Raw genomic sequence first — 24,486 nt, forward strand, 5'->3', positions numbered from 1 at the left:
TGTCCTTGCCATATGATCACATAGCTTAGCCAACTTTGGGGGCCACCACAAATGGGATTGCCCATTCATTATGTTGTACCTCCACCAACAGCCTGCTCTTTTCTAACTTGTGTCATCTGCCTTCTTCTGCAGTTTAAGGGCATAAGGAATCAACTCATCTGATATTCAGATTATGGCTGATTATGACTTCAGCTCCACTTTTCTTCACAAACTCTTTTTCCCTTTCTTCCCTTAATTTCTAAAAATCTCTTGGTTACTGCCAGTCATTGAGCTTCCATAACCTCTAGGATAGAGATATCCCCAGATTAACCACCCTCCGCATAATAAAAAAAATCCTTATTTCTGTCAGCTTCTCTTTTTAAGATAGTGACTCTTGGTTTAAGACAAACCAGACAGGGAAATATTCCCACATCTACTCTGACAAACCTCAAACTTTTATGTATTTTAATACAATCACTTTTTTCATTCTTCTAAACGAGTGCAAGCTTTACCTGCTGAACTTCTCTTTGTATGACCATCCTGCCACTTCAGGACAAACCTTTGCTGCACTGTCTCTGTCACAGAGACCAGATCCTTTGGCAAGGAGACCAGTTATGTACATAGTTGTCAGGTTGGGTCAGGTTACAGTAGGACTCAAGTGCAGACCAATGAATGCTCTTTTACCAGGATTTATTAGGGAACACAAGGGCAACAGTCTTTCAAAAACAGGAGGCAGACACAAATCCAGAATGGCTGGTGGAGGTCTTAACTAGGAAAGGCAGTCCAGCGAGGGCAGACAATCCAGAGCACACAGGCAAAAATCAATTGGCAGCAGTCACAATGGCAGGCTAGACCGACTCAGGTCAGAGCTGGGACAAACTGGCTGAGAATGTGAGTCAAGGTAGGGTTTAAATGGACCGGGTAATGAGTGAAAACAGAAACAGGTGGGTGCTAGTGAGGAGATAAGTGGGTAATTGGCGAAAGTCCAATAAGGAAAGGGGCTGGGTCAAAACCCACATGGCCAGATGAAAGAAGGCAGAAATTAAGGGCTGTCGTGGCCTTCGACCCAGTGTTCAGGCCGGATCCTTAACAATAGTATTTAAACTGAGCGCTAATGCATCAAGTTACTACCATGTGTTAACACTGTTCTTCAAGTACCTTTGCACTATATGCATTGCATCTATGACTTACTTCCACGGGAATGGTTGAGCACAACGATTCTCTGCAGAACTGCCATCCACAACTTGCTCAGTTCAGCGGATAGAGTATCCTCAATGTGTACTTCCCTATTCTACCTCTTATTTGGCTCTATAACTTTAAATCTGATCCAAGCATTCTGTAACTCTGCCCTTTCATGCTTTCAAAATAGGTCTGCTTCTGTTATGAATAATTACTGAAATAAACATATTGAATATAAACTGAATAGTATTAGCATTTCATGTTCAAGAAAGCATTTCACTTATTCCAAATCATTTGGAAATAACTTACTCCAGCCCAAGGCCAATTGTTAGATAAATTAATGAAGTCTCAGTTGTTCATGAAGTCTGAAAAAGAAGTCCAGGCTGCTAATTTTGTGGAGTTTACACATCCTCCTCTGTGACTAGGTTGGCTTCTTCTGGGTGGTCCAATATCTTCCCACATCCCAATGTCAGAATCAAGTTTATTATCATTGATATATGTCATGAAATTTGTTGTTTTGTGGTAGCACTACAGCTGTAGGGCATAAAAATTACTACAAGTCACAATCAGACAAACACCCTAAAGGACAGACGAAGAAAAGCAAGCTGGTGAGCATAAGTTTATGGACTGTTCAGAAATCTGTTGGCAGATGGGAAGAAACAGTTCCTAAAGCAATGAGTGTGGGTCTTCAGGCTCTTGTACCTCCAGCCCAATGTTAGTGATAAGAAAAGCATGCCCCAAATGGTGAGGGGTTTTGATGATGTGTGCTTCTTGAAGCATTGTCTTCTGAAGATTTAGGTAGGTAGATAAAAGTAGTTTAATAGACAATTATAAATTTCCCCCACAGTGTATATGAGTGGCAAAATCTGAAGAGAATATGAGGAGAGTAGAGCAAATGGGATTCATGGCAGAATAGTATACAATGGGTGATTGATGATCAGTGCAGAATTAGTGGACCAAAGAGCTTAATTCCACGCTACATCTCTCTTTATGAGGTCATTCTAAGAAATACAGAATATGACATTATAATAACAGCTCAGGATTACTGCAGAATATCTCATTAGTTATTGATGGTCCTGGGTTTATGTTATCATCAGGTTATTTGAAGGAAGGGGCTCCTTTCAGGTTGAGTTTAGCTATTGTTTTTGCACTTTTACAGTATTACAATGTAAAGTTAAAGAAGTGCAGAAGTACACAGAACTGAAATGACCTCCTTCAGCCTATGTCATCCTTGCTGATAATGACGCCTGTCTATATGATTCCCATTTGGCACCCTCAGCTCAGCACTCCCCTGTGCCTTTCCTATCCAAGTAGCTTTCAAATTATGTAATTGTACCAGCCTACCTCCTGCTTTCTTTGGCAGTTTGTTCCAGATATTCAACACCATCTGTGTGAAAAAATACCCTTAGATAAAAAGTGAATATTATGTTAGCAGGAAAGAACTGTTGGATGCTCTGAGCTTGGTCTGTCATTTGCATTTATGTGTTTTCTTGGAAGCATCGTACCATAACACCAAATCATACAGACTCATCAGTGATAAGGAGTTTTAAAATTCCAGATAACCAGATGGTTTGTTCGATTAGAGCAGAAGGAAGCTGTCTTTGTCAAATAGTGTCATGCTGTAATTCAGCCTCAAATCTCAAACAAATTGTAGGGAGACCAAAGGTCAAAGAGAAATGAGATAGCTACAACTGCATGCTGAAAAGGCATTGATGTGGAAATTTATTGAGATGCCACATTTGCAAAAACAACTTAGAGGGTGACTCAATTTCTGCTTGCATTTTTGTCCAAGGAGTTACATTGTTCAGACACCACTCCATTAAATGAGTAGAAGATCAGGAAAATTGTCAGGTGGAAAGAAACCAGTCAACTATTTGAACTTGCACTGCATGTTTTTGAATGGACTCCCCATTCCTGATTAAGTTACTGTGCAGTTGGAATATGCAGCTGAATTTTAATATCCATACCACTTTCCATATTCTGCAGCAGAGGAAAATTTCTGGAGCACGTTTATGAATCATTAAAAGACTACTCATGGATATTGGGAGAAGCATGAGCTCTAAGTGGAAAGTTGGTGTAAGATGCATGATAAATGTGGATCAAGAAGTAAATCATAATGAACATTCCTCTCCTTTGAGTCACTGTAGAGACACTCTGAAAACTGATATGGTACATATTGGGAGCATGACATTATGTTATTCAATTCACATATTCTATTTGTTTGGCAACTTACTGGTCCACATTTTGGCAGGAATCTCACTAAAGCTCACTGCAAATAAGGATGTGAGGTTTGAGGCAAATATATCTCAATTTTTTCCTCTCATTGAGTGTAACCCCACCTCTGACAGTGCAATCAAAGTAGAAAAGCCCTTCCTGGGCAGAGTGCATTAGCAAGGAATGAGGACCTAGTGAGGAGCAAACTATAAACAGCAGAGACTCTGCAGATGCTGAAAACCCAGAGTTCCACACACAGAATGCTGGAGGAACTCGGCAGGTTGGGCAGCATCGAAGAAAATGAATAAACAGATGACATTTTGAGCTGAGACCCTTCATCGGGACTGGAAAGGAAGGGGAAGGACACCAGAATAAAAAGGTGAGTGGGAGTGAAAGGAGGACTGATAGGTGAAACCAGGTGGTTGGAAAGGGTAAAGGGCTGGAGGAGACGGAATCTAGTAAAGAGGAAAGTGGCCCATGGGAGAAATGGAAGAAGGAGGGGCTCTGGGGGAGGTGATAGGCAGGTGAGCAGACGAGGCAAGAGGTCGAAATCAGGAATAGAAGTAGAGGGAAGGGGAGGGGAGAAAGAAAATAATTACTGTAAGGAGAAATCAATATTCATGCTATCGGATATGAGGAACAGTTTTCATATGCCAAATGTTACTACCAGTGGACATGATAGAAAGGGACGACCAGTCAGGGGAGCCCAAGGGACTGCCTTAATTTGAAGCAACAAATAGTCTTCTGGAGGAACTCAGAACTCAGGGGTTGAGCAATTGAACAGGGTGGGGGTGGGGAATTAATTATCAATGCTTTATGTCAATTTTTAAAAATTTAGAGATACTGTGTGGTACAGGCCATTCTGGCCCTTTGGGCTGTGCCATCCAGCAACCCACCAGTTTAAACAAACCTAATCAAGGGAAAGTTTACAATGACGTATTAACCTACTGAGCAGTACATTTTTAGATTGTGGGAGGAAACCCATGCACACATGGAAAGGAATATACAAACTTGCTTAGCGAAGTTCAGAATTGAACTTCTGAACTCTGACGCCCCAAGCTGTAATGGTGTCACGCTAACAACTATGTTACCATAGACCATGAAAATAACAATCGCTTCTCTCTGCAGCTACTACTCAACCTGCTGAGCTCCTCCAACAGGTGCTTACTGCTGCTGATGAGGGAGATTCACTGCCCCACCAATATTTTTAAGCAGCAATTAGAGGAGGAGAAGTCAATGGGAATTTTAGTGGATGAGAAATTTATATAGAAGTATGTTAATTTCATTATTGACTGTCCCTAATCAACTCAACCTGTGGAATAGAGCTACACAGCATGTTTCCATGCTAGGCCATTCAAATGCTTGTCTAGACTCTTCTTAATTGTTATTCATGACTTTGCCTCATCCATCTCTCAGGCAGTGTTTTTCAGGTGTTTGCTATTATCTAGGTAAATAAAGATCCCCCTCAGGCCTCCTGTAAACTTTATACCCCTTTCCCTCTTGGATCCAATTTACCAACTTGTCTCACATCTCATGTGCCCTAATCTCCTGCATCAATCTTCCATATGGGACACTGTCAAAAGGCTTACTGAAGTCCAGGGAAGTCACAACTACTGCTATATGCTCATCAATGCATTTTGGAAAATACTTCCAGAATTTCATTCTGGTTGGTGGATCAGGATCTGCCCTCGACAAAGCAACGCTGGTTATCTCTGATCAGCTCTTGGCTTTCCAAATGATAATTTCTCTGCTACTGATGGTGCGCTCATAGGTTTCCGATTCTTTGATTATCAGGCTCCTTTCCTGCTGCCTTTCTTGAAAAGGAAGGCCATATTTACCATCCAATAATAGAATAAAATGATGGCAAGTTGCTAGAAAACTGACATGATATTGTTGCATCCTTCTGAGCTGTAGAGTCATAGAGCATTACAGCACAGAGACAGACCCAATGGGCCCATTTAGTGCATGTCAAATTGTTATTCTGCTAAGTCCCATCAACCTGCACCCAGACCACAGTCCTTCATACAACTCCCATCTATGTACTTATCCAAACTTCTCTTAAATATTGCCATCAAACCCTTATCATCCACTTCTGCTAGCAGCTGTTTCCACATTCAACCATCTTCTGACTGAAAAAGTTCCCTCTCAAATTCTTCTTAAATATTTCACCTTTCACCCTTAATCTATAACCTCTAGTTCTAGTCTCACCCAATCTCAGTGAAAAATCCTGCTTGCATTTATCCTATCTATACCCCCCATATTTTAGTATACCTCTACCAAATCTCCCCTCATTCTCCTATGTTCCAGCGAATAAAGTCCTAATCTATTCAACTTTTCCCTGTAACCCAGCTCCTCAAGTCTTGGCAACATCCTTATAAATTTTCTCTGTACTCTTTCAATCTTATTGATATATTTCCTATAGGTAGATGATCAGAATTGCACAAAATTTGGTAAATTTGGCCTCTTATACAACTTTAACTTAACATCCCAACTCCTGTACTCAGTACTTTGATTTATGAAAACCAATGTGCCAAAAGCTGTCTTTATGACCCAATCTACCTGTGACAGCACTTCCAAGGACTTATGGATCTGTATTGCTGGATCCCTTGTTTTACCACATTCTTCAATGCCCTGTGTAAGTCTTATCCTAGTTTGTCTTCCCACAGTATAGCACCTTGTACTTGTCTGAATTAAATTGTATTTGCCATTTTTCAGCCCATTTTTCCAGCTTGTCATGAGCCTGCTACAAGCTTTGCTAGCCTTTCTCACTGTTCATTATGCCCACAACCTTGACGCCATCCACAGATTTGCTGATTCAGTTTACCAGATTGTCTGTACGCTTTTAAATCTAGCATTTTACTCTCCACAAGTACCGTAACTGTCCCATGATCTCAAGGTCTGCACAGTGTCCTAACAGGTCCTGCTCACTTTGTAAATCTGGTGGTTAAGTTCCACAAACAACTGTCTCTATGAACTCAAGCTTCGCAGAAAGTCCCAACAGGCCTTGTCTGATTTTTAAATCTTAAGTGTTGCTCTCGACAAGTACAAACATGAAAAAATCTGCAGATGCTGTAAATCCAAGCAACATACATAAAATGCTAGCGGAACTCAGCAGGTCAAGCAGCATCTATGGAAAGGAATAAACAGTCGACATTTCGGGCTGAGGCCCATCACCAGGATTCGCCACAAGTAGTTTGGTTGTAAGCTAACAATAATACCATCCATATCATTAGTCTGGGGAGTTGCAGGCAAACAAAAAAAAATGACAAGGGTTTGGAATAGACTGCTCGATCACTTACATACAAGTTGCCCGATACAGGTTGCTGAAGCAGTCAATCATAGCCTTTTTGGAAATGGTTAAATGGATGAGAGAGAAAAGTTCACAAGTGCAAGGAACTGGGATTAATTGGAATGTCCTTCAAAAGGGCTGGAAGTTGAATGTGCTATACTGTTCCATGATTCAAGTTTAAATCCAAAGACACTGGCACGAGGCTCATACCTTAGTGCTGCACTGATAGAGTGCTATATTCGATGCACCATCAGTAACTCTCTCTGAGACGTAAAGGCAAAATATCAGCTTTTATTGACTGGAAGAAAGAACAAGCAGTGGTTGACCACCATACTACATCCTGGAGACAGAGAGGCCGGGCTCAGACCTCAATCGCCTTTATACCGGGGTCTGTGGGAGGAGCCACAGGAGCAGTCAGCAGGGGTCTGTGGGAGGAGCCTCAGGAGCAGTCCAGACAGGTATATGTAGTTCACCACAATATTACTGGAGAAATCTCCTTTCTCCTGAATGTAAAAGATCCCATGCACCATTTAAAAACAAAACTACAGCAGTTCCCTCCAGGGTCTGGCCTTTATTTCTCAATCTCCAGGATTAAATCTGATTATGTTAACCAGAAAAATCCTTTAAAACCTATAATGTGCTTTCTGATCTCTCTAAATTGTGAAACATCAAAAAAATGCAAGTTCTTCCTTGATGTAAACTTAGCATGAGAGAGCTTTGCTTTGTGATATAGCTTTAAATATTGGAGACTATAAATGTATAATCATTGTACCTTATACATTTAAGGAAATACTTTGAAAAGTTCCAATGTTCAATTAAATTGTCCAAGATACCTCATGATTTATTTTAAATAAGTAGCTTCAGTAAATCCTTAAAGGTGTCTTGTCCGTCTGTAACTTCTTTTCTGAAACACATGCTAAAACATTTGAGAATTCTGGACTGCTGAAGTGTCATTCATTGATGCCTGAAAATTATGTCTAACTTTGATGATGAGAAATTCCTGTTCATAACCATCCATTAAGAAAATAAATATACTGATTTTATCACAGGAAATAGGTAGGTGGCAACATGTGGGAAATTCAACAGCTACTCTAAACCACAGGCTCAGTTTCATCCTTGACATTGAGATAATCATATTCAAGGTGAAAACACAGTTAATGCTGAACTTGCAATGAATAGTTTTGTATTGATCCCTGCTACACTCATTTGTTGCTACAAATCTCTGAGTTGGTTAATTGATTTTACAGCACATATTTCTCTTAAACACATTTTTGCATTATTTTATATCAATGAAATAAATGCAATGACAGCACTTAGCTATTTGTATTAACTAGATTTCATCCCTACACTCTGTTTCTATGCTGACCTTTTATTAAATAAAGATGCCGTATATGACGTGAACACTGCATCATTTCTTTCTTTAATAAAAGGGAGAGATCATGGGAAATGACAAAATTACACTGAGTAAAATTCATGAAGGATGATAATGCTGGTGCTTTATAAGTTGCGTTGTTCATTAGTCTAGGGAGAATGGATTGAATATTCTTCAATGAGAGTTAGTGAGTTTGAACACCAGACGAGGCAGCCCAATTATCAATGGTTCATCTCCATGATAGTGGCTACCAGCCCACACAGGAGTGTGTATCAAAAAAGTTAAGCAAACCTGCTATACCAAAGAATGTTGTAATTTACAAACGTGGAACTGTGCTACTTCCCACACCGGTGAAGTGTCTCATGCTCTTGCTTAATTAAACAGACATGGATACACAGGCTGTAATCTGGTACAAATAATATTATGAATTATAGGCAAAAAATAAGAGTATCTTAAACTTGAATTTAACAAATAGCTTTGAATGATTCTTTGATATTTTTTATTAGTCATTTTACTTCAATGCAATAGCAAGCCAGTGCCAATGAGCAACGCGACCGATGGTGATGTCCTGCAGACAGTTCACAAAATTACTTCCTGTACTTCATCTTTCAAATATGATTCTATTGCTAAGCTGTGTGCAATTGAAACCTGTGAGTTACATTTTGATGGTGTGTTTTTCAGCTGGCACCTTGCTGTCTCCAGTGGAGTTCAGTGAGTTTGGGAGTGAAGTGTACGGCCTGGAGGCCTGGAAGCCTGGACGTGGGGCATGAGCCCATTACTGCTCTCCGACTGAGGCATCGAGCAAGGTTGAAGTCAATGAAGATGAGAGTGGAAGACGAGTGGTTGTTCGGTGATGTCTGCCTGCAGTTATCTGGTCTTTCTCTCCCTCTAGCTGCTGCTGTTGAAGGAACGTGCAGGAGTTCTGGGATCCGTGCTGCAAGGATCGATCGGTGAGGCTGTGGACTCGTTTCGGGCGATTTTGAGGTTGATGTTGTATGTGTTTCTGCATTCTGATTACTCTCTTTTTTTGCTGTTTCTGAGAGGCTTGATCGATGCCAAATGGGACACTTTGGTGAAGAATTGCACTGCGGCCCATAGTCAGCTAGCGATGCGGTGCTAAACCGAACAATCTAAATACTGTAGGACTCCTGGTTTGATGCTTGTTATTTATGTGTTGTTCACTCGCTTTTTGCTGTTGGTGCAATTTGTCCTTTTTTCACCTGTCAGGCGTTTGATGTTTTCGTGAATGGGTTCCATTGTGTTTCTTGGTTTCGTGGCTACTTGCAGGAGGATGAGCCTCAGGGTTGTATTCTGTGTATGTATTTTGATAATAAATGCACTTAGAATTTTTTTAAACTTTTCTATGCTCAGATGCTGACAACAAAACCACTACACATCCCCACCACTCCCCCAGCCCCTGTCACCAGACCCTGCTGACAAGGCTAATTTCATGACAAAATGTCATTCTGTCTCATCCTTGAAACTTTTTTTATTGAAAACTGTGCCCATCTAACCCACAGCTCCATGTTTCCATCCTCATAATTTTAATCCCCATTTAAACACTAAAATGGCCACTATCTGTGTTGGAAACTACATCCTCAGTGTTGGTGATTTTGATGCAGGTTCCTTCTTGAATTTCCTTGGCTTATCTGTGTCAGCATCAAGTCCTGAATGAACCATGCATTCCTTATTGATGCAGCCAAAACTTTCTCTATTCAAAAATCACAAACAATTTTAATTATCATATAGGCTTGTTATGGTCCGGTCCGGAGACCACATGCCAGGTCTTGATCCGGTCCGTGGACTCCGGACTCCGGATCTTGTAGCCATCCCTCCTGTCACCCTTAAGCCAAATAGAATCATCTTGGCTTAAGAAGGTGCACCTGTTGCCTATCAGCTGGCAGGTGGATATAAGGGACTCTGGGACTGAGCCTAGTTGGTGGTTTGTATGAGCTGGTTTGTTGGATTGGCTCTGTTGTTCTGGTTGTCCTGGCTTGGAGGGCCCATGGCTTCATCCCCAAGTTCTGTGAGTCAGCCTGGACCAAGTTCCCTCCTGATCTCTTGCCTCTGTTGGGTAGCAGGCTGGACTGCTGTTGCCAGGTGGGGGTATGCTGTCCCCTTCCTACCCCTCACCTCTGATGGGTTGTGCTTGCTACCTGTCCATGTGTCCTGTGTCTTGCCTGGGCCACTGTGTTCCTGCCTGGGAGGTGGCCCTGCCCAGGAATGTGTGACCCACCCTGAGGTCTCTGCCCCTTCCTACCCCTTACTCCCTATGGGTTGTGCCTGCAACTGCCCAGGAGTTATGTGGCTGCCCAGGGGGCTCTCCTGCCTAGCCATGGACTCCAAGACCCTGCCTAGCCACAAACTCTCTCTGAACTGTAGGATTACCAAGCATGCCCTGGTCTCCCCATCTCTTTCTATCCTTTAGTTATTCCTGTCCTGCCCCTAGAACTTCAGTGCCTGCATCCTGCACTTGGGTCCAGTCTCCTGTCCCCTTGTGACAATGCTGCACAAATAAAATTTGCAAGAATAATCTTGAGTGGAAGAAAAATGTGACTTTGTGACCCTATACAGTACCAACTTGATCTTTGAATCTTTGTCCTCTGAGTATAGGCTAAATAAACAAAAATGGTGAGGTGGAGCTCAGGAAAAAGATCATGAACCTTGTGTTATGGTATCAGAACAACGATTTAGCTCTTAACATCATCAAGATGAAAGAACTAGTTATTGACCTAAGGAGCTGAGGTGAACACAACTCCATCTTCATCAGTAATGCTGGTGCAAAGCAAGTTGAGAGCTTCAGGTTCCTAGATATCCCTATCACCAACACCACTACCTGATTTCACCTGAAAATGCAACTATGTAGAAATCTCAGATTCCTAAGCAGTGACTTGGCATATGCACGAGGATTCTCTTGAACTTTACAGATGCTCTTTGGAAAGTATCCTGACAATTTGCTTCTCAACTTGATATGTAAGTTCTCTGCTCTGGATCATTGGAGCTGCAGAGAGTAGTAAGCACCATCCAATCCATCACAGGCTCATTAATTCCATCCATCCTGTGTGGTAAATTGTTTAAGGAAGGCTCATAATAGGATGCCTGCTACCTTAGCCGCTTCCATTTCTATCATCTATCTTCTGAGAGAAGGTAAAGGAGCTTTAGAGCCCAGACAACCAGAGTGAAGAACAGCTTCTTCCCCACTTCTGAATCAATCACATCTTTTACATCTCCTTCTTGGTGTGCCACCACATTCTCAATCCCTTAATTCTACTTCTGCTTATTCCTTCATTTGTTACTTTAGCATTTCTTTTTGCATTTCTTCAGATTTCACATTTTTGCACCATTCTGCTTCACCTTGCTTCGTTTGGTTGTTTTGCATTTTTGACTATATTTACTGTTATGTTTATTATTAACATAAATACTGTTTACACTGTGAGTCAGAGTTAGAGTATTACAGCCCAGAAATGTGCCCTTTGGCCCATTAAGTCCATGCTAGCCTGATCTTCTGCCTAGTTCCATCTGCCTGTTTCTGAACCATACCCTTTATAACCCTCTGATCCATATGCCTATCCATACTTCACCTAAATTTTACAACTGAACTTGCATCTACCACTTCTGCTGGCGGCTCATTCCACACTCACACACCATTCCTTGAGTTAAGTAGTTTCCCCTCAGCTTCACTTAAATATTTCACCTTTCATCCAAAACCTATGACCTCTAATACTAATCTTATTCAACCTGAGCTATAAATGCTTGCAAACATTCACTGAACAAGATCAAGGAATTTCATTGCACCCTGGTGTATTTAACAAAAACCTAATCAGAGCCTGTATGTGAATGACAAAGGAGAAGGCTACTTTAAATCTTGTTTTGTGAGCTGATACAGGATCAATTAAGAACCTCATAGAATCTGCTCAGAAAGAGTAACCATTTCACAGTGAGATTTCAAATTCAGTTCCAATAGATGCAACCTGGGTCTTAATCGGTTTTCTAAATTTAAATAAAGACGATTTTGATAAAATAAGCAAATTCGATAAAAGGAGCTACAGATGCTGAAAATCTGAACAGCAGAAAATGCCAGAAAAATCAAAGTTCAAGCTGCATTGGTGGAAGAGGGAGGAGGCAATATTTCAGATTCATGTCAGAATGGTCACCAATTGATGGGCCCTGAACCTGAAATGTTAACTATTTTTCTTTCCACAGATGCCACATGACTAGCTGAGACCTTCTGTTTTTATTACAGTGGTATGAGAACAGATCTGATGAAAATGGAATGGGAAAGCAGACTTTAGTTGATTTATTTTCAGACTAGAAACACTGCATTCTTAACACAACTGCATTCTATATCCTTTTACAAGCTTGGTGTTACCTGTTTCTCCCACACTTTACAGAACATTAATGGAACGACCTTTCTTTACTCCTTTCAGTAAGCAGTAGCAGACATAAACAGTTCTGAACAGAATTTTACTGTTCTGTTTTTTTATTGTTTCTCTTACTGAGGACACAAAACTCTCTTTACTCTTTATTTGAAAAAATCATTTAATAATTATTGGGAAAAGGTTGTGTGGGAGAAACAATCCTGCCTAAATCCAAGCTCAGATGGACAGCTGGAATGAGTGGGAAGAATGATCAGAAATCTGAAGTTAGGATGGTAAGTGGGAGTGATGAATGGTCATTTCTAGTGATATCTGAGAAAGCCTCCAAATAAAGATAGCCGGGTGAAAACACTTGATTGACAATTGTGTTCAAAAAATGGCGTGCCTGAGAAAACATCTCATCTTTCTTAACAGAAGTGTTTTATTTATACATGGGCTTAGGTTGGTGTCACCAGCAAGGGCAACATTTACTGCTCATCTCTAATTGTCCTTGAGGAGGTGACATTGAGTCACACAGTGATGATTGGAGTGGAGTTCCAGAACTTTAACCAAACAATTTTGATTGAGCAATTAAAAACTTCATGTTTTTCTTTTGTTGATTGTAGATTGCTTAGTTGTTAAGCACTTTGAATGGACTAGATAGAAGGCACAGTAGTCAATAGCTGTGGAATACTTAACGAACTTGATGACTGACGGAAGGATACAAAACTCACAGTTGCCAAAATATGAGTAATGGATTAAGCTCTTGCTGTTAAGTGCTAACCACTGTGAAGTTTCTTATGCCTTAAAATAATAAAGAAGGAATCCAGTTTTGTATGTAGAGGTCTCCTCCACCCCCTTCATTTTTTAGTGGGTCATGTGAATTCAGTGTCTTTTATTCTCACTGCAGACGCAGGCAAGTGGCTCACCGAGATCAAACAGAGACAGATTACACTGAGTGATGAGGTCAGTTGGCGGGGTTCAGTCTGAGATGGAACTAGACAGTGTGGAGGAGTGGAATAAAGCTTCAGGTAAAGCTCATATGAGAGAAGGAAGATTCAACAACAGAATGCGCAGAGCCCAATGAAAATGTCAAAAGAAACAATGAGGGTCGGATGAGAGGAATATTTTTGCAATAGTTAGAAAAGGGTTTGTTCAACTTCCTCAGCATCAAAGTGCATGTTTTGTATCTTCATTCAAAATTCACCCAGCCAATGAAACAACCAGTTTCTGAATTCTGTTCATTAACTACTAGCATCTCCTCATGCTAGGTAGCAGTCCCTACAGTAAAGTGTGATCAGACATAATAGAGCTCCTTGCTTGGTACTGGATGGCGTCTCATGTAATGTACAGAATTATGAGGTCACAGCGTGTGCAGCACCACCCACGATGTACTGACAGAGAACATGGTGCACTCCACTCATTGTGTGTGATTTGCAATGGGGAAAGAATTTGTAAATCATGGATTGAGATTTATAACTAAATGCAAGTGCATAAAGAAATTATATGTGTATATTTTTTAAAAATCTTAAATGGAAGGGATGGGGGGGGGACACCTATAGATTTTGCTGTGGATTATTTGGATATGTGTGCAGTTCTATTATATAATTTTATTCTGTGCTGAGGATGACAGTAAATTATTATGCAGTTCCCATTCATGGTCGCTCATAAAGTCCAGCTGCAGAGAACCCAGAGAAAACATCAGAAATCAGTGCTGTACCATTCTATTGGCCCAGTCCCTCAGATAGCTGGCTATGTTACTCACTCCCATGTGCTGTCAGGGCCACAGAAATTTGAAGTGGCATTTTAACAGTTACAGAATGTACAGTGATCACCTTGCACAGTAGTGCAAAATACTCTATAATGGGTTTGATATTTGGGGGTATCCAGAGCTAGAGGGCACAGCCTCAAAATTGAGGGGCAACATTTTAGAACAGAGTTAAGGAGAATTTTTTTTTTAGCCAGAGAGTAGTGAATCTATAGAATGCTCTGCCACAGACTGCGGTGGAGGCCAATTCTGTACGTATGCTTAAGGTGGAAGTTGATAGTTTCCTGATTGGTCAGGGCATCAAAGGATATGGCGAGAAGGTAGGTGTTTGGAGTTGAGTGGGATCAGGGATCAGCCATGCTGGAATGGCGGTGCAGGCACGATGGGCTGAATGGTCTAATGTTGCCCCTGTCTTATGGTATTATGGTCTTATGGAAAAGTTCCAAAATACTTTGCAGGACATAGGTTTTACAAGTACTAATTGTAATATGATGTTTTTGATGAGATCTATCCTTCACTGAGAAAATAAATTCCAGTAATTAAAAGTGAGAGTTTTACTCTAGTTAGAGATGCTAAAGTGGGAGGGTGGTTATGTGATGGTGCTCCTCTCTTGAAGGCTGATCTGCCCTGCATAATTCTTCTAATCCTCTTTGCCTCTGGGCATGCCAACATGAAAAATGTTTGTGGCTAATGCCCTCCTTTAGCAGGTGGTCCACCATGTTACTTGGCTCCAGAGACCTGGGTCTGATTCTGACTTGGCTGGCACCCATGCAGTATTTGAGAATGTGTAGGTTGTCCCAGGTGCTCTGGTTTCCTCCTATATGTCAAAGGGAAACTTATCAGTGGGTTCATTGGCTACCATAAATGACCTCTAGCGAATAGATGGACGACAAGATAATAGATGGAGAGTTGTCTGGGATTTGAGAAGTCACGATGAGTGCAGACGAGAACAAGTCCAGAGTTTAAGGCCTGTTGTTGAGGGGCCCTGTCATCAGCGAATCCTAGTGTCGATACCAAAGGTCAAAGCCTGAAGGTCTTCTGGGGAGGTCAGAACCCTGACATCTGTGCATCTACTGGAGGTTAGAGGGCCGAGGGTAGCCAGTCCTGGGGTCAGAGAACCGACTGTGTGTGTAAGTGGGTTTGTGTGTGGGTGGGAAGGAGAACGGGGTCTTATTTTGCTGCTTTTGTTTTGTTGCTGTTGTTTGTGTTGCTAAACATTGCGGCCATGCTGTGCTGGCACCGGAATATGTGACGACACTTGCAGGCTGCCCCTGCACTTCCTTCAGTTGCATTGGTTGTTCGTGCAAATAGCACATTTCACTGTACATATCTTTCAGTGTACATTGTGATAAAATATGAATCTGAATTTGATGGATAGCACAGATGTGTTGAATTGTCCGTTTATGGCATGTAAGTGTTTATAACACGGTACCTACAGAATATGATGGAGATTTGATGGAACAGAGGACTGGGAGACAGGAGATGACTCCACTAGACAAGAGCAGTTTTCTTGTAACTGACCCATCAATTTCAACCATAACTAAGAGTCAGAGATGAATGCCACACAATTAATACCACTGCTGTGATTTCCTTATTTGCATCCTCTATATTTAAACCAACACTCTCTCCTCATTTGTCCTGGTGGGCTGCATCCTCCCCTCTGATAGTTGTGGCTTCATGCCAGATTCTGGACACTCAAAAACAAGACAATTAAGTTGCTACTCCAGTAAAGGATTAGGGGTCTGCTGTGCTATCTTTTGAATAGGCTACTGAAGAACTGCTTCTTCTCAGATGAATAGAGGAGGTTCAAAGACACTGTTTCAAACAAGAGCAGAGGAACTCTCTGTAGTGTTGTGGACAATATTGGCATCTGTCAGCATTACTGAAATCCAGATTATCTGACTGGGATCTCATGCCTCTGGGAATTTGCTTAGCATATAAAGGTTGCTTTGTTCAGATGTTTTGAACAATAATTACATTTAGAAAGTACATCTTTGTCTGAAGTTTGTTTATTTATTGAGATACAGTGTGGAGTAGGTCCTTCCGGCCCTTTGCGACATGCTGTACAGCAACCCTTCAGTTTAACCCTAACCTAATCATGGGACAAGTTACAATGACCAATTAACCTACCAGCCAGTACATCATTGGACTATCGGAGGAAACTGGAGCACCCAGAGGAAACCCACACGGTCACGGGGAGGAGAATGTGCAAATTCCTTGCAGGCGGCAACGGGAATTGAACCTGGATCACCTGCATTGTAAAGCATTGTGTTAACCACTATGCTACCTTGCCTCCTCATTGAACATTGGGAATCTACTTATATTTATCTTTCCTTCTAAAGTGATATAATCCTTTAATCTTCACCATTTATTTCTCTCTTCAGACTGAAATCTTCACATCTTTTCATTAGGCCATATATTGGTTCCCACCCCCCTTTTTGCAGGATAAGCTTGTGGACAACAGAAGCATAAGAGTGAGAATCGCAATCAATCTGTTCCAATGGAGGGAGTGTTATTTAATGCAATGGACTGCAGGCAAAATCCACATGGAGATGGTGGGAGGAGTTCCATAAGCTTTTGACTACCTTTCTTCTTTCTTTTATTCTCCTTTCCACACTCAAAATTGCATTTAGTGGCTATCAGCCATTCATTCATTTTCAATTCTCTTCCAGTATACAGTGCTGACCCCAGGAAGAATGAGGGATTATAGAACCATAGAACATTACAGCACAGAAACAGGCCTTTTGGCCCTTCTTGGCTGTGCCGAACCATTTTTCTGCCTAGTCCCACTGACCTGCACCTAGACCATATCCCTCCACACACCTCTCATCCATGTACCTGTCCAAGTTTTTCTTAAATGTTAGAAGTGAGTCTGCATTCACCACTTCAACTGGCAGCTCATTCCACACTCCCACCACTATCTGTGTGAAGAAGCCCCCCCTAATGTTCCCTTTTCACCCTTAACCCATGTCCTCTGGTTTTTTTCTCCCCTAGCCTCAGTGGAAAAAGCCTGCTTGCATTCACTCTATCTATACCCATCATAATTTTATACACCTCTATCAAATCTCCCCTCATTTTTCTATGCTCCGGGGAATAAAGTCCTAACCTATTCAACCTTTCTCTGGAACTCAGTTTCTCAAGTCCCGGCAACATCCTTGTAAACCTTCTCTGCACTCTTTCAACCTTATTACTATCCTTCCTGGAATTTGGTGACCAAAACTGCACACAATACTCCAAATTCGGCCTCACCAATGTCTTGTAGAACCTCACCATAACATTCCAACTCTTATACTCAATACTTTGATTTATAAAGGCCAATGTACCAAAAGCTCTCTTTATGGCCCTATATACCTGTGACACCACTTTTAGGGAATTTTGTAATTATCTTATTCAAACATATAAGATTTAACAGGGCTCAAATGTGTAGATGTAAAGATGTTTTCTCTACCGAGGAAGTCACAAGAAGGGGGCATAGTTACAAAGTAAGGGGTCAGTCGCTGAAGACTGAAGAGTGGAGAAATTTCTTCACTTAGTTAATCTCTGTAATTCTATACCCCTGAAAGTGATGGAGGCCAGAGCTAAGATATATTTAAGGTGGAAATAGTAGATATTTGAAAGATCAAGGAACTGAGGGTTATGGTGCAAAAGTGGGGTTGAAGCCAGCATCGATCAACCATGGCAGTATTAACTGGTGGGGCAGGCCTGAGAGACCCAGTCTTGCTCCTGTGTTCTTATGTAGATAAGGAGGTTGTGACTGGTTCATTATGTGACCCCTCATGCCTCATCCCAAGCATCAGCTGTCCATTTCCCTCCATAGATGCTGCCTGACTAGCTGAATTCCTCCAAGATTTCATGGGTTACTCTATATTCCAGCAACTGCAGTCACTTGTGTCTCTATATCTTTGACATGTCTGACAACAGACTCTTGAAATAGAAACCCTACTCCATGTTTTAGTAAAAGTTTACCAAGTGACTGGAAGGATTGATTCCAGAGCATTCTCATTGCCTCCCTGAGATGTGCAACATCCTGCTGATTCATCAGAATTCATGGGCCATGACCACTCAAAGTGGAAATCTGAGCATTCATGTCAGCATTAAGAACTATGAGTCCATTCGTCATGAGCATGCAGAATCAGCCCAGAAAGGTCATTGCCTCCCAAATGATTTGCCGTCCTGCCTGCTCTATCAAACAACCCCCTACTCCCACCCCTTGACGATGTCTATGGATCTCACATGGACCAAACCAACCACAGATCTAAAGGGAACTAAGTCATCCTCAATCCAAAGAGTTGTATAATGTAGAAAGAGAGAGGGGAGAGAGAAGAGAATAAAACAAAAGTTCAAAGTATATTTAATATCAAAGTCCATATATATCACCACATACAACCCTGATACTTGTTTTCTTGTGGGATTACACAGTAGGTCTAAGAAAACCATTAGAAGCATTGAAAGAGCATAGCCAACAGAATGGACCAATGCCCAATGTGCAGAAGACAAGTCGTGCAAATACAAAAGCAATAATAATAATAATAAATAAGTATTAAATATTGAGAACATGAGATGAAGAGTCCTTGAAAGTGAGTCCATAGTGTGTAGGAACAGTTCAGTGATGGCTTGAGTGAAGCTGAGTGAAGTTATCCCCTTGGATTCAAGAGCCTGATGGTTGGGGACAATAATTGTTCCTGAACCTGATGGTCTGGGTCTTGAGGCTCCTAGACCTTCTTCCTGATGGCAGCAGCAAGAAGAGAGCATGTGCTTCTATATTTTTTGTATGATTTTCCATTCAAGGGCATTAGTGTTTCCATACTAGGTTTTGATGCAACCAGTCAATATACTTTCCACCACTTATCTATAGAAGTTTGACAAAGTTTTAGAGGTCATGCCAAATCTTCACAAACTTCTAAGGAAGTAGAGGCGCTACCGTGCTTTCTTTGTAATGGCACTTCCATGTTGGGTCCAGGACAGATCCATCCTCTGATATGATAACACTGAGCAATTTAAAATTACTGACCCTCTCCATCTTGCTTCCCTCGCTGAGGATTGGCTCATGGACTTCCAGTTTTCTTCTCCTGGTCAATAATCTGCTCCTTGGTCTTGTTGACGTTTAGTGAGAGCTTGTTGTTGTGGCACCATTCAGCCAGATTTTCCATGTCACTGCTATGTGCTGATTCACCACCATGTTTGATTTGACACGGATTCTAACAGTATCTCAAAGACTGGTAACAACATGAAGGTATGTTTAAAACCAAAGCATTAGCCCTTAAGTCAGTAACAACAGTGCTACACTGGCAAGTGCCTGTTGAAAGTTAACTCTATGATTCTTTATTAACTCCTTAAATCTGCCTCTGCCATATTATCAACAGAAACTTTTGTGACTCGAGCTGTTTCTGTGAATTTCATTTGGAGAGCTGTTTGCATTTCTGAGTGGTATTTCTCCTTTAATGCAAATACAGCTTTCCACTTTATTTTCCATGGTCTGAAGTATATTTAAAGACCTTTGGCACGGATTACTGAGGAAGTTCAACCCAATGGATATTTCTCATTGAGCTCGTGCTCAGTTTAAACTCCTGCTTGCCAACAGAATGTGAATATTGAGGGGATTTTAGTGCATTAGCTCAATCCCTTTGCACAGCAACCTGCCAATGACAACTCCCAAAAGAAGCCACAGGGAGCCTGTAACTAACCAATTACAACATGTAGTATTGAAATGTCACTTTTGCATGATTACAAAGCAGAACTTTGTTAGGTTGTGCAGAGAAAGGAGCTTATTTTCCTGTAAGTAGGCGAATTGGAAGTCCGGGTGAAGGGTCAGCTTGATCACTCCATTGCAGTTGCCCAAGTGTTGCCTAATGGAGTTTGCAGGCAGTCACTGGTCAAATATCATATCCCTCTGAAGGCTTTCTTAACAAGGAAACACAAGCTGTGGAACTAAGTACAAAAAGTGCATATCTCACTGGTCCAGTGCAGTTTATGTATTTCTGTCCCAAATGCTCCAGATCTATAGCAACCTAACCAGTAATCCTTGAAGGGTCTGGTAAAATCCCACAATAAAAATGCTCAGCGGTTTCTTTGGTGCGTGCGCTGAGGAGGAGCATTAATTCTTTCTATATGCTGAAACGTACTCATATACTGGCTGAGTTGCTAGATTAGCATCTAAAAACCTCAACTGAATTTGTGAGCTTGTGAGCAGTTGGAGAGTTTCAATAAAATGAATCTCAAAGTAAAATCGAGCATCGGTGAACAGCGAAAAACTATCTGCTTCTCTACTGTTTTTCAGAGTAGCGTAGCGGTTAGCATGGCATTTTTACAGCTCGGGGCGTCGGAGTTTGGAGTTCAATCCTGACATCTTCCGTAAGGAGTCTGTATGTCCTTCCTTTGGAATGTGTAGGTTTCCTCCCACAGTCCAGAGCTGTACTGGTTAGTAGCATAATTAGTCATTGTAAATTGTTCCGTGATTAGCCTTGGGTTAATTTGGTCGGCTGCTGGGCGTGCAGTCCTAAGGGCCGGAAGGGCTTATTCCATGCTGTATCTCTAAATAACTGAATAAATAAAAGAAAACATGAAACCCTTGCATTATCTGATTCAAGTAATAAATCTCCAGCTCATGAATAATTATGGACAATTATAATCAGATAAAAACTGCTATTCTTCAAGATTTAAGATTCAGATTGTTTGTTGTCATTCTTCTATTCACAAGTGTAAAGAAGAACAAAATGATTCCCTGTCTGATGCAGCATTAAAAAAACACAAGTATTAAAAAAACACAATAAATAAAAGCAGCCCAAAAAACATTAAGTACAATTAACTGTTGAATGTGGCCCTTTATACATAAGATGAAGTTCATAGGCCCTATATAAATACACTGATTTTATGTACATAAAGAGATGCTCGGTGCAGGAGTATCTGAACGTAAGGTGACTGACCGCAAGCATACACACAGTGGCCTCTTTTTTTAGGTACAGGAGGTACCTAATAATGCGGCCACAAAGTGTATATTTATTTGAATGGTGTAAAATCAGCATGCAGATTTACTGTGTTGAAACATGGATGTTTTACATTTTTTCAAGTTTTCTGAAGGCTAATCTACAGGAATTATAGTCTTTATCCCATGTCCAAATCCCACCCAGTCCAACATACTGACATCCTGTTGTTTGACCAAATCAGCTTTTATTTCATTCCAGTTTTTCCACCTCTGATCCTGAGGAGCTGGTGCACATTTTAAGTACAATTCAACATCGTTTTGTTAAACTTTAAAGTTTCAGCCAATTTCTTTTATATATATGAGTCTCAGAAATTAGTGCTGACAAGCAATTTGCCCACAGGCTTATGACAGCCAAGCCAAGTCCACATATTTCGGCAGTAATCTTTGAATAACAATTAGGAACAGGAGCCTGAGATCAGAATAGTTGGGCCAGTGGCAGCATTTCTTTCAACATCCTTATTTAGGTTGGTTAACACAACATTCACCAGGGATTAAGTCTTGGACATTAAGTCTTGCAATATTCATGGGATGCATTCATCCCCAGAAATACCAGGGGAGCAATTGAATGGTTTCCATTTTATCTCTTTTTTACTTATTTTGTCATATCATGTTCCATGTCACACACTAATCTTTAATTTTACTTACAATCTTAATGTGATATTTATGGAAAATCCTACTAAAATTTGTGGATATGGCCCAGTTGTTCAAGATTAAAACCCTCCCCACAACTGAGCACATCTGCACGGAGCAGTGTCACAGGAAAGCAGCATCCATCATCAAGGACCCCCCCACTATACAGACCATGCTCTTTTCTCACTGCTGCTATCAGGACGAAGGTACGGGGTCTTAGATCCCACACCACCAGGTTCAGGAACAGTTATTACCCCTCAACCATCAGGCTCATGAAATAGAGGGGACAACTACACACATCTTCACTCACCCCACCACCGCACTGTTCATCTGCTGTTCTGGTGCACAATAATGAGATACTGGCACCAATTTCATGTCTTTTGTGCTAGAAGTGCTGAATTTTTAATGATTTGTTACCACAACATAAAAACTTCACGAGAAATCTTTTTTTGTTCTACTCAGTAGGCTTTATTACTTTATATGAAGAATACCATTAAACATAGAGTACCAAGATAAATCTTCTTCTGAATGTGGTTCCAGACTCTGCTAGTTGTTTTAATACTGACTTTTGGGCACAAAGATCAGGGTCTAAGTGGATGAGGTAGGAAAGTGGTCCTGGCTGAGCAACAGGTATAGTCTCAGCAAGTGTGAGGGATGTTTGTTGCGTATGGGGTTAGCCTTCGTCTGTACTGAGAGTATTGGTAAGGCTAACCAAAGGGAAAACTACAGGATGCAAGACACCCTAATAGTTAGGACTTACATCATTTACATGTATAATGTCACCATTATGTTCCATAGCACATGAATAACTTACATATCATACAAAAAACACACTGCCCTTTTTATCCCTCTTCAATCACAAGTGTGTGAGCACAATTCACACATACAATCATTGCAAATTCAGTCTGTGATCAGCTTCCTGAGTTTGAACCCCTCAATTGTCGCTATCATGCATCAACTCTTTAAAACAGGAGAAAATGTAGCCTCTGAACTTAACTCACTGTTGCTCTATGACTCTTCAACAGTAAATGATTCTATGTGAAGTATAACCTCACAGCTCGTCGATATCTTCAAGGATGTTTCATGCTGTGAATATCTGATCAACATGGGTATTTCCAAACTTAGTTCTAGATACTAACTATCCAGAAGATCAGTATCGTGCCATATGATTGATTTACTTTGGTAGTGGTTATCTGTCCATTCTCAAATAAATGCCTTAACTGTTCTTTTGAATCCACCATGCTGAGAGTTTACCACTGAATTAAACACTTCTCAGAAAATGTGACATGATGTTATCACCTCAGATCAATCTTTAACAGCAGGAATCAAATTTTCCAAATGGCATTAAATCATAGCAAAATTACTGACAATTAAAAAATAGGACCCCAGAAGTATTTTATCAGATTAGAAGGAAATTCAATTCTCCACCTTCATCAGACATCACTCTATAAAAATCTTTCAAGGATTATTTTTAAAATATAAGCTTTTAATGCACTTAGAGATCTCAGCTTCCAGTTTCTTTAGGAGATATTTATCCTGTGTGGATTTTTGCAATTAGTGGAACAGGATACAGTTGCATTGCTGCAGTTACAAACCATTTCTTTTCGTTAAATATTATTTTCCTGCCAGTTGTCAGTGGAATTGCAAGTAAGAATTAGTGTCAGTGCAGAATAGATGCTTGTAATTTTGGATGCAAACAGTACAACTTTGTTTTAAAACCTCTAATGGGCTATTCACTGATATCCAGTGGCTGTGTAATTGGATCTAGTAACAGGGAGCATTTGCAACTCTTGGTTTACCTTGATAATATAATCCTGGCTTATGTGCACCCAAATGCTGTATATTTTACATTGCTACGATATGTATTCAGACCAGATACAGGCACTTGATACTCAAACCTAGACCCAACTCACTAGTAAAACAGGGAAATAGCACCTTTTGATATATGGTTCTGTCAGTGTTCCAGTTGCAGAAATTCTATCTTCGTTTCTGAAAATGTAGTATAAAAAACAATAGTTAGTAAACTGGCAATGCTTGATGCTCTTCTTGGTGACCCCATTAGGATTTATATTTGGCTTTTAGAATTTATGCATATAAAATGTTAGAAATCTTATAAGGCTGCACATTTTCTCTCAGCTTTTACTATTGAAATTCCAACATCCACCCTTAAAATGTTGCTTTTAATTTATCCCAATTGATGCAGATAGGCAGATAACACAAGAAAAACAGGGTCCTCATTTTTAATCACATCCCATGAACAGGTAAACTTCAGTGAGTTTCTTGTATTAGAATGCCACATGTGTTAGGGCAGGGGCTCCCAACTTACTGAATGTTATTGGTCCATGGCATAAATAGGTTGGGAACCCCTGTGCTGGAGACTATGCCTTGGCTTGTTAACGCAGAACATAGAACTTAGAGCAATACAGCACAGGGACAGGCCCTTCTGCCCTCAAATTTGTGCCAAGCGTGTTAAATTAGTAATCAAATGCCCAACTGAACTAGTCCATTTCCTGCACATTCAAGTGCCTATCTGAGAACCTCTTGAATGCATCTATCATATTTGTCTCCACCACCATTACTGGCTGGCATTCCAGACACCCTCCACTCTCTGCGTAAAAGACTTGGCCCACACATCTCATTTCTACTTACCATTTCACCTTAAATGCATGCCCTCTGCAATTAGACATTTCAACTGTAGGAAAAAAATACCGGCTGTCT

The 24,486-nt window shown here is 40.8% G+C and overlaps 1 long non-coding RNA gene across 1 annotated transcript in view; it reads right to left on the bottom strand.

Moving 5' to 3' along the window:
• Window positions 1-24,486, bottom strand: part of LOC140729990 (uncharacterized) — a 104,399-nt gene that overhangs the window by 30,789 nt on the left and 49,124 nt on the right. Inside the window, exon 3 of the long non-coding RNA XR_012099461.1 lies at window positions 23,704-23,757. This is a non-coding gene — a long non-coding RNA (uncharacterized lncRNA). The remainder of the gene's footprint in view (window positions 1-23,703; window positions 23,758-24,486) is intronic.

The sequence above is a fragment of the Hemitrygon akajei genome, chromosome 7 (genome assembly GCF_048418815.1).
Source record: "Hemitrygon akajei chromosome 7, sHemAka1.3, whole genome shotgun sequence".
NCBI lineage: Eukaryota > Metazoa > Chordata > Chondrichthyes > Myliobatiformes > Dasyatidae > Hemitrygon > Hemitrygon akajei.